This window comes from Vigna umbellata, chromosome 5 (assembly GCF_029865625.1).
Source record: "Vigna umbellata cultivar VRB3 chromosome 5, Vumbellata_1.0, whole genome shotgun sequence".
Taxonomy (NCBI): Eukaryota; Viridiplantae; Streptophyta; class Magnoliopsida; order Fabales; family Fabaceae; genus Vigna; species Vigna umbellata.
The window spans coordinates 51,564,422-51,572,589 of NC_142169.1; the positions used below are offsets into that span (position 1 = coordinate 51,564,422).

The 8,168-nt window shown below is 35.4% G+C and overlaps 1 long non-coding RNA gene across 1 annotated transcript; it reads right to left on the bottom strand.

Annotated features, from left to right (window-relative positions):
• Positions 1 to 1,091: 1,091 nt before the first annotated feature.
• Positions 1,092 to 4,837, bottom strand: LOC148198567 (uncharacterized). The gene is made up of 2 exons (XR_015786676.1): positions 3,471 to 4,837; positions 1,092 to 1,412 (listed from the first exon to the last, which is right to left on the bottom strand). It is a non-coding gene; the product is annotated as an uncharacterized LOC148198567 (long non-coding RNA).
• Positions 4,838 to 8,168: the final 3,331 nt, after the last annotated feature.

Here is an 8,168-nt window from a genome sequence, read left to right on the forward strand (position 1 = left end):
TTGAGGATACAATTGAACAAATTTATTGGTGTAGTAAGTGGTGATATACTAAGTCCTATTTGGTTATTTATGAAAGGAGTTTTGTACAGCAATTAAAGTGGTTTTATTCAATTTCAATGACCACATTTCTTTGGTGCAGTAAGTGGTTATATAGTATGTTTTATGTGGTTATATACTAAATTTCTTATGAACTATAAATGTTGTGGTTTTTGAGGATAAATTTCATAAAATTTGTTTGTTGAGTAAGGGGTTATCTGCTAAGACCTATATGGTTATTTTCGAAAGGTGTTTTGTGCAACACAGGAAATGGTTAATGTTGTGGTTATATCTCAATGACCATATTTCTTTTGTGTCGTATGTGGTTATGTAGTATATCTTATATGGTTTTATACGAAATTTCTTATGATCAACAAATGATGTGGTTATGGAGGATACAATTGCACAAATTTATTGGTGCTGTGAGTGGTTATCTACTAACTTACTGGCTATACTATTTTCAAGGCATAGTTCATTCTTTCAACTATTATTAATTTGAAAGAATTTAATTAGGTAATTTTATAGGTTATTTATTAGTTTAACAGATGAATTTAATTAGGTAACCCCAATACTTTGAAAAAAAGAATTTGTATTATTTTGTAATATTTAGAATGAACTTATAATAAGTTTTAATTGAAAAAAAAAATTATAATTATTTTTAAAATATTCCTAACATTTTCATGAGTTTAAATTTTTTGATAATTAAAATAAATGAAAATTACTTGTTTATCTAGTATCCCAAAATATGGTGTTAAAACTATAAGAAAGTTATTACATAATTAATAAAACTAAGAAACAAGACAAAAATATAAAGTTATTTACAATCATTTAACATAATTATAAAAACGAACTTTATATACAAGACAATTAAACAAAACTAAGTATATCTGGACTACAAAGAAAACTAAGCATATGTTGATCCCCTCCAAAACCTGCTTCACCTTATCATCTTGGATTCACACTCACCGGATGATCATAGTCAAGACCAAAGTACAAGAACATACAAACAAATCACAAACAAAAAGGTAAGCTATACAAACAAAAAGGTAAGATAGTGAAACAAAAAATTTCATAATATACTTAAATATTTCACATGCTATTGTTTGTCTGAGGCTCAATATTTCAGATCTTTTCAACTCTATATCACAAATTCCCTAAGCAAACTATTGTGGGTCTGTGTCCTCGTCCCACTTCTCACTTGTTGAACTTCAGAAGCACGTTTTCTTTTGATAATTTCATCCCTCTGTGGATGTTCATTTTCTTCAATTTTTTGAGAAATAGCTTTCTCTCCATGCAATCCTTGTGATGTGTACTTATCATCATCATCTTCATCGTCACTTAGGTCCAGGATCACCTTTTCCAATTTGAATTTTACCCTTGCATGTACAAAGAATGTGTTAAAACTTAACATTATTATTTGTTAACATTGTATACTTCAGGCAGAAGCTAGGAGAATGAAGCGTAGTAGATTCTGGAATACAAGTAAAAAATTGGTTGTTGTCTCAGCATTTCTTGAAAAATACAGCCTCTGGTTCTTCAAGTAATTAACTACGTATACTTTGATGAAATTCAGTGCAGATACATGTAATTTTTTTTGTATGGATAAACAAAATTAGTTACCTTCTTTGCATGCTTCTGTTTGCTATTTCTTTTGTTCTTATTGAAAGAAAAGATTATCAGGAGAAAGGAAGAAAAAGAGATGACTACCAGTTTACAAAATGAGTTACCTTCTTTGCATGCTTCTGTTTGCTATTTCTTTTTCTCTTATTGAAAGAAAAGATTATTAGGAGAATGGAAGAAAAAAAGATGACAAGCAGTTTAAAATTAGGACCCTCAAATATTATAGATGACTAGGATTCTAACACAAATCAAGCCATGGGTTGAACTAGGGGTAAGCAAAGTGCACTATACTACACCGTACTATAAAAATTGATAGTTAAATATAAAACAGTTCAAGAGAACTGAACTGAACTAAAAAATTGTTCAGAATAACTGAACTAAACTATCTTTTAGTTCACTTATAGTGCAGTACAGTTCAGTGAACTATTTTTTTGTTCACTATAGTGTAGTTTCATGCAAAACAAATCTAGTTACATTGACATAATTGATGTTGCAATGATTCCAACTGATAAATAATAGAAAGAGCACATGATTGAATATATTAATAATTCTAGAATAAATTCTCTTTTCTTCTTGGAAAGATTCTGCGTAGAATTTAGCCAGAAGCCGGCATAGAAACAACACTTAATTGATACAGAAGAACTAACCAAAACAATACAATATTGTTGCATGATTTTCAGAAATGTAGTGCAAAAACACTAAAAAAATAGGGTGTGTTCTATACAGGGGGCATGAGTGATTTTTGTATTCATTTGAGTATAGACAGGAACATTTGTCCTGTGGAGGGGGATTAGGCTCCCGTATAGTGCCGTATGTGTACTTTGTTGAATAGAAATACAGAAACCCATTCTTTTTACAGTTTGATAAAACTATCATACCACGTCCCATATCAAACACTTAAGGTATCTAATCCAAGCATAGCCACAGTCATCGATTTCTAAATACTTAATACCTATCATCGTTCCAAATTTTCTTTTTCCATTTGTGCATTACAAAATAATGTACTAATTGAATTCAGAGTCAATTAAAAAACAAGCTTTTCCTTTATAAAAAAATATTCTAATAACTCAATCCACGTAAAAAATTATAATATAAAACAGAGATAAACATGACAGTAGCATCGTATAGGCCAAATAAGACTATTTACAGCAACCAAAAGACAATTGGACATTACTACAACAAGAATTCAACTCTAGTAGATAATGACTAAAGTGGTACGATCAGTATAACAAATAATGTTTTTAAACCAGAGATAATATTACACATTTCAATAGCAAACACATGCTCCCAAAGAGATTAATTCCATTCAGTCCAACGCACACACAATACCTATGGTCCTAGCAATACCATTGCACAAAAAAGAAGAACATATCCAACATCCACTCATCGAAATCATCACATCAAATTTACAATAATCAATCAGAATAAATGAAATTACATCTCATACATACAAAACAAGATGATGATGAATGTGTGAATATCTTATGAATGCATACATGATACATGCATACATGCATGGATAGTATCCATGGGAAGCTCTTGTGTGCTCTATAAACAAGAGCAATAAAAAGAGAAAGAGAAGGGGTGAATTATGTGCCTTTCCCTCTCGTAGTATATATCTATCAACCAGACCTGACCAAATAGATCGGCCTCTTTCCCTCTCACTCTTTCTCTATCTCTCTGCACTTTTTTTTCACAACTCATAATAAAAAAAAGGCACATCCAAGGTGTGGTGGTTAAGCTATCCATCTATCAATCAATCACTCAAGAGACCAATCATTAACCGAATATAAAAGAACGAAAAAAGGGGCTACCCAAAATGTCATCCTCTTCCACCACAATATCACTGGACCACCTCCCTCCTTCCGAACAGCTTTGTTATGTTCACTACAATATTTGTGACACCGTCCTCGCTGTATGAACACATTTTACATTTTCTTACCCCCAAACCTCTTTTCCCCATTTTTCCACTTGTTGTTGTTGTTCTATACTCGTTCAGATTATCAAAACTACAATCCTCACACATCCATTAATAATGGCAACATGCATGAATACATTGCGACAAAAATGATTTTATGTGGAATTCCTCTGGATGAGCCATTTTTGCAGTATCATTTGTCTATACTTGCAAGGGAAGAACATAAGAAGCTTAGAGGAGGGAAGCTATATATGCCTGGATGTTTCTATTTAATGGGGACTGTAGATCCCACTGGATGCCTAGAGAAGGATCAAGATTGTATAATACATGGGAATGGCCAAATTACAGAGGATGTCGAGCTCTCTCCACCATCATCGCGTGGCCGCCACTGTCAAACTTGTGTTTGGGTGCTGGAAATTGGTTTCTGTTAAGTTCAATGGGGTGAGGATGATCAAGGGTTCTTTCGGTGTTGACAGAGAATGGAGAGGGATTGGGCGGAGGCTATCCGGTGAGTGAGTGGGTTTTCCCTATGAGAGTTTGGCTTGGGGATTGAAAAAATGGTAAGAATAGGTGATGATGGTTGGGGTTCTGCAGAGAGATTGAGATCAGTGATGGCTGGGGAGGTGAAGTGAAAGTTGGGTCGTGGCTTGTGGCAGTGGGTGAATATGGGTGATGGTTGGAGGTGATGGGCGTTGGAGATGAAAATGGAGAAGATGAAGGGGCTGACCGTGAGTTGTTGGCTGTGTGTGAATATGGAGGATGAGTGTTTGGCCGTGTGAAGTTCAACGGGGGATGATGATCAAGTGTTGGAGGTGAATGAAAAGGAAAGGTCAGAGGTTGGAAAAAGATGAGAGAGTAATATGAGGATGATGATACTGGAGATGGTATAAGGATGAAGATGGTGGAAGGGAGTTGGAGATGAAGGTCTGTCCAGAGTTTTTTGTTCGGCAATGGTATCTCTCGGCTATATCTCCCCCCCTTTAGCAGTCCGTGATGAAACATATTTAAAGAACACCAACTTGCTACATGCTACACTGTTTTTCAGGAGCCCGACACATCCCCTGAGACATCCTTGAGACAGGATTCTTTAATTTGGGATTCTGTTTTATCTTCTTTTGTTTTATTTTTGTCTTTTTTTCTCCTTTTGACAACTTTCCAGGAATTCAGAGACACATCCTGTGAGACAGGATTTCTGTTTTTTTTGTTTTTTTTTTCTTTTGATAACTTTCCAAGAACGACACATCCCCTGATTCCAGATTTCTGTTTTGGCACGTACTATATGAACAATTATCATTATTTATTTATTATTATTATTTTTTATTTTTATTATTTATTATTTTTATTATATTTTTTAATTAAAACAAATAAAGTGCAACAAAATAAAAAACGAACTCCCCACTGTTCGGACGAACGCCTTAAAAACACCAAACCCCTATGACGAGTACAAACATCATCTAGAACGGCCGTTCGCTATTGACACATAAAAATATATCAAGACCGAACGTCCAATTGAGAATAAGACCGAACGTTCAACTAACATAAGAAAATGACCGAACGCTATTTGCTAACACCACTTGGTTGAATTCTATTTCAACGAACGCCGCACTACTAGGACGAACGCTAAAACCGAATCACATACTATTGAGCCGAACATTGTGAGTTCAAAACATACTAGGCCGGACGCTCAAAACCGAACGCCATATTTGACTCAATACCACTAGACCAAGACCGATTGCTCGCTACCTGAGAGGCTGAACGGTCGAGCGACGGAACGCTTGAGAGTGAGCATTGCTGAACGTCAATGACACTAAATGGCCGCACGTCTGAGGACAAGCGGCGGAACGGTTGGAAGGCTTGACGCTGAAAATTGTCGAACGTCAGCGAGACTAAATGGCCGAACGTCAAAGGACGAGCGGCCGAATGGTTACCACCTGAAATCAACTATGATCAAACATTATTAAACCGGATACAATTGGGAAGAACGTTTAAAGATCAAATCTCATCAAGATCAAACGCTAACAATTAGGAACAGTAAACCTGAGAATTGCCGAACGTAGGAACACTAGTGGATGACCGAACGGTTACGGACGAGCGGCCGAACGTCAACTAGACCGAAAAGTCGAACGGTTGAGGACGAGCGTCCGAACGTCATTCAGATCGAATGGTCGGACGATTGAATGGTGGAACACGTGAGAAACTGCATGGCTGAGCGGTAGAAGAGGGGAGTGATTAGGACGAACGGTAGATGAGGGGAATGATTTGGACGAACGGTAAAACCTACGAGGCTGAATGGTCGAACGTCCGTGAAGCTGTTCAATAAAGTACGAACGATTGCATGCAGTGGAAAGGAAACCGAACGTCCAAAAGATATCGGGAGGAGAAGGGCATGCTAGAGGACGAACGACCTACTATATTGGTCAAAAACGAACGGTCAAGCAGGGTAGAGGACGAACGTTTTTGAGTGAAGAGGACGAGCGGTCCTCTCGTACAGCTACAGCTAAAGGCCGAACGTTTTTTTTTTTTGGTGCTAATTTTTAATTCATTTTTTTATTTGTATTTTTTTTATTATTATTTTTTTATTTTATGTTTTTTATTTTACACTCATGATGAAAATACAATACAACAAACCTATTAGTCAATCTAGACGAAATTGGGTGTTGACACCAAAGAATGAAATATTTGCCCTAGCTTGTTTATACAACTCATCCTCAATCCGATTAAATTCATGAAGGGAACAAGTCCTTCTTCTAACTTCAATAAGTTTTCTTTTAATTTCTTTGAAACTAATGGATGGATTAAAACTAGAAGACCGAGAGGACCTATATGAAGAAGAAGACCTATAGGAAACATAACAAGACATCAAACTCTTTAGATTTTGGTGAAGGATTTCTAGACAAATTCTAGAGGTAAAATGAACCAAATAGCTCCCAAGAAGGAGAGGTGAGTCACAATGGACAGACTTAAGAACCTTGTCCTTCCTTAGCCGGAGTTTCCTTAGTTGTTTCTTACCCCAATTTCTAGGTAGAAATCTTTCAAAAACTTTTTGAATGCAAAGATGAGATGCACTTAGAAACCAAAAGAAGGTTTATCTATATGAGCACGAACCTAGATATCATTGAGACGTAAAACAGAAATAACAACAAGCAAAAATATTAAAGAAATAATGAAAGTGGAAAGGAAAGATGAGACTCGGCCCTAAGTGAAAGTGCAAGTAACACTTGGAGCCCCTTGACACACTTTCACACTAAAATGCGTAGACTAGACTATTACAATGTTCAATGGTGCTCTTGGAATTGCTTGAAAAGTATTTTCCCAAGTCACTTTAAGTTGAAAATGAATAATAAAATTGAATGAAAATACAAATGTTTCGTGATACCAAGCCAAAATTACAAGCAAAAATTGTGGACAATGGTGCTGGAACAACAATGTTAAAGTGCTCTTGGAGTCCAAGCTTGTGGCCAATTTAACAAGTCTTCCACTCCCTAATATGTTTTCCCTTAGGAAAATCGTCTGAGTTAGAATTCCTCACCACACCACATCCAAACACTGCCAGACATTACATCGAACACCTTGCAAGCACCACCAACTTCATCCATGATTTCCATTCCGCTACCACTTCTGGTCTGAGAAGTCGCTCCAATCTTGAACATGGAGGCTGCTTCCATCATAAGTTGCTCAAATTTTCTACATCAAAAGATCAAAATCATGTACTTTGATCAATGAGATATTATGGTGTAATAGAAGAGATATGAGAGATTGATTACACTAAGTTTCCTATTCCATTGTTCAAATGTAAGCGGTTTGACAATAAGAATGGTGTGAAAATAGATGAATCGGGTATGACATTAGTTGATTTCTGAAAGTGGGTTATCGAGACGAACCGTTATATCATGGTACATCAAGCATCTCAGGTTTTTTATGTCAAAGATCATGCATCTGATAATTGGTATGTCGCTCTTCAAGGCAAAAACCAAATTTAAGTTAACGAAGATAATTTGATTAATATTCATATTGCTGACAAGCATTAATTTAAAACAACGACAAATTTGGATGACCACCCTTTAGTTGACGATATACATGCAATTCAGTCAGATCATAATGAGGGAATATAAATATGACCAATACATATCTTTATGTATGAATTTCAAATTTGTGTATAAGTTTTTTATTAATATTACATAAGTCTTTTATTAATATTTCATATGACCCCTATTACATGTTTTGTTAAATTATGTGATATTACATAAGTCTTTTACTAATATTTCATGTTGTTATTTATTTTGACAAATATATGGCTGACCACCCATATTTGTCAAGGGATGAGGCTCTCTCAATGATAACAGTTGAAAAACTGTTATTTTTATACTTAATTTTGATATAAAAAACAACCTTTATGACTTAGAAAGTAGCTTGTAGTCATGCTTTTGCTTATGTTTTTGGAAATAAGAGAGTTGGATGGGTTTTATGCTTGATTCTCCTTATTTTTGCAGGATTTAAGATGAATTGAATGGAAGAAGTGAAGTAGCCACAAGTTGGAGTTAGAAACGGAAGAAAAAGTGCATAAAAGAAGAGCTGCAAGTACCGCTCAGCGGAA